General features: G+C 42.7%; 1 protein-coding gene across 1 annotated transcript in view; it reads left to right on the plus strand.

Annotated features, from left to right (window-relative positions):
- BICRAL (BRD4 interacting chromatin remodeling complex associated protein like) overlaps positions 1-3156 on the plus strand; it is a 50856-nt gene that overhangs the window by 10250 nt on the left and 37450 nt on the right. The gene's annotated exons all lie outside the window — the stretch shown is intronic.

Genomic DNA, 3156 nt, shown 5'->3' on the forward strand with positions numbered 1-3156 from the left:
TTTAATAAACAAATGATTTACACTTCTAGAAAGAAGATGGGAAGGGACAATATGGTGAATTACAAAACCAAACACCCTCTTACTTACAAAACACCCAGAAACTTGATTAGGAGGAAATATATCACAAGCAGCTCTTGGGTGGTGCCTGTTGCTCAGTGGGTAGGGTGCCTGTCCCATATACCGAGGGTGGCAGGTTCAAATCCTGCGCCAGCCAAAGTGCAATAAAAAATAGCCAGGTGTTGTGGCAGGGCACCTGTAGTCACAGCTACTCAGGAGGCTGAGGCAAGAGAATCGCCTAAGCCCAGGAACTGGAGGTTGCTGTGAGCTGTGTGACGCCATGGCACTCTACCGAGGGCGATAAAGTGATACTCTGTCTCTTAAAAAAAAAAAAAAAAAAAAAGCAGTTCTCTAGGCGGTAGAATTACAGATAGGGCGCTGGCCCCATATACCGAGGGTAGCAGGTTTGAACCTGGCCCCGGCCAAACGGCAACAGAAAAATAGATGGGCATTGTGGCAGGCGGCTGTAGTCCCAGCTACTTGGGAGGCTAAGGCAAGTGAATTGCCTAAGCCCAAAAGCTGGAGGTTGCCGTGAGCTGTGACGACACTGCACTCTACCTAGAGTGACAAAGTGAGACTCTTGTCTCAAAAAGAAAGAAAAGAAAAGAAAAAAATCAGCATTATACAATACCGTTATCTAACTTTCAGGCCTTATTCAGAGTTAGTCAGTTCTCCCAATATCACTCTGAGAGCAAAAGAGAAAAAAAAAATTTCTTTTGATTGTCATGGTCCCGGATCCATTCCAGGATCTCTATCTTACTTCTTTGTCACATTTTTAAATTGTAGCAGTTGTGCCATCTTTCTGTGTCTCTCATGATCTTGACATTTTTGTACTTTGTCCCTCCATTTGGATTTCTGTGATGTTTCCTCATGATTAGATCCAATAATCATTAGATCCATTTTGGGCAGGGTTGCCACAGAAGTGACGTGTCTTTGGTGCTCATGGTGTAGATTTCTCCCACTACTAGTGATGTCCCACTTGCTTAAGCTGGTGTCAGTCAGGTTTCTCCACTATTTTTCCTTTTGTTGTTAATAAGAATCTTCTCAGGAGATGTTTTGAGACTCTGCAGATACCCATTTTCTCATCAAACTTGCACATGCTTGTTTAAGCTTCCATTGATAATTCCTGATTAAATCAATTATTACTTCAGTTATTACTGAGCTGTTACTATCATGGGCTTCACATGGAGATTTTCTAATTCCTCGTTGGCATTCTACTCTAAGAAAGCTTTTCTTTCTCTTCCCTTTACTTGTTTATGTCAGTATGAGTCCATAGATTTGTGCTTTATTCAATGGGTTATAAACTGTTATAATCATTTATTTTGATGCTTAACTTAACACAGATTTGGCCACTGGGCACCTTCCAAATTGGCTGCTGGTCCTCCTGACATGTTTCCATCCTGGTTTGAACATTTCTTCAGTTTCTGGCAAAATAAGAATTCCATATTTGTCTTTTAATTTCCCTGCCCTTGCCCTAGAATCAACAATTTCTTTAAGGAGCCTTGTTCCTTCTAGTGAAGAGGACTACTGTATGCAGAAACCACACACTATGTATGTTCATTACTACTGAGGTCATCTTAGCTGGGAAATAAGTACATTTATACATCTGTAGCTATTTGTATATCTGTCAATCTATATTAAAAGCTATGAGTTCGGGCCACGCCTGTGGCTCAAAGGAGTAGGGCACCGGCCCCATATACAGGAGGTGGCGCATTCAAGCCCACCCCCGGCCAAAAACTGCAAGGAAAAAAAAAGCTATGAGTTCATATTGGTACTTTGAATTCTAACTCACAACTACAGGATTCACCCAAGCCTCGCTCTTTTCCATATTTGTAACTTCTGTTTCGAACAGTGACAAAGCCAGCTCCACGATGTACTTATTTGCTCAATCCTAGAGTACAAAGAAAGTAGCTTTAGAATTTCACAGTTTCTCATCACTGCAAAACAAATCTACTAAGTAGACTTTAGTATTGGTTTACTAAAGTAATGGTTTACTAAGCCAGTATGCCTGGCCAATTCCCCACCATTCTCGCTGATTTCTTTGAAGCTGGGTACAGTGGGTCATGCCTGTAATCCTAGCACTCTGGGAGGCTGAGGTGGCTGGGTTGTCTGAACTCATGAGTTCGAGACCAGTCTGAGCCAGAGTGAGACCTTGTCTCTAAAAATAGCTGGGCATTATGGCTAGTGCCTGTAGTCCCAGCTATGTGGGAGGCTGAGGCAAGGGGATCACTTGAGCCAAATTGGCGCCATGACACTCTACTGAGGGCGACAAAGTGAGACTGTCTCAAAAATAAATACATAAATAAATAAATTTCTTTGGAACCCATGATCCATTAGCATGGTCCCTCTGTCAGGACTGTGCAGGAAATGGATCTGGACAAATCTTGCTTCTCCCTACCCTCCTTCACCCCTGCTCCCACCTCTCCTTTCTTTCCTGCCACCTCTCACCCATCCCCTGTATTTACCATTTTTTTAATTTTTCCTTTGTTTTCATACAGAAGAGCAGTTTTCATGCATATTTTCACATTTCTCTTCCTTTTGTACTTAGAATATAGCATACTGGCTTGGTGCCTGTGGCTCAAATTGCAAAGGCACCAGCCACATACACCCAAGGTGGTGGGTTCGAATCCAGCTCGGGCCTGCCAAAACAACGATGATGGCTGCAACCCAAAAATAGCCGGGTGTTGTGGCGAGCGCCTGTGGTCCCAGCTACTTGAGAGGCTGAGGCAGTAGAATCGCTTGAGCCCAGGAGTTGGAGGTTGCTGTGAGCTGTGATGCGACGGCACTCTACCCAGGGGGATAGCTTGAGGCTCTGTCTCAAAAAAAATAAAAGAAAAAGAAACAAGAATATAGCATACTATAGATACGTTTTTCACTTTGGTTGTAAGAAATTTTCCAAAATTCCCTAATGTCCAATAATAGGGGAATGACTGGATATGATAAAGTACTATATAACCATTTAAAATGTTTTAAAAAATAATAAAGGATTCAAGAAAAGACTTATATAAAATTGTCAGTGCAGCTCAGCGCCTGTGGCTCAAGTAGCTAAGGTGCCAGCCACATACAACTGAGCTGGCGGGTTCAAATCCAGCCCAGGCT

This window comes from Otolemur garnettii, unplaced genomic scaffold (genome assembly GCF_000181295.1).
Source record: "Otolemur garnettii isolate 467f Iridium unplaced genomic scaffold, OtoGar3 scaffold00031, whole genome shotgun sequence".
Classification (NCBI taxonomy): domain Eukaryota; kingdom Metazoa; phylum Chordata; class Mammalia; order Primates; family Galagidae; genus Otolemur; species Otolemur garnettii.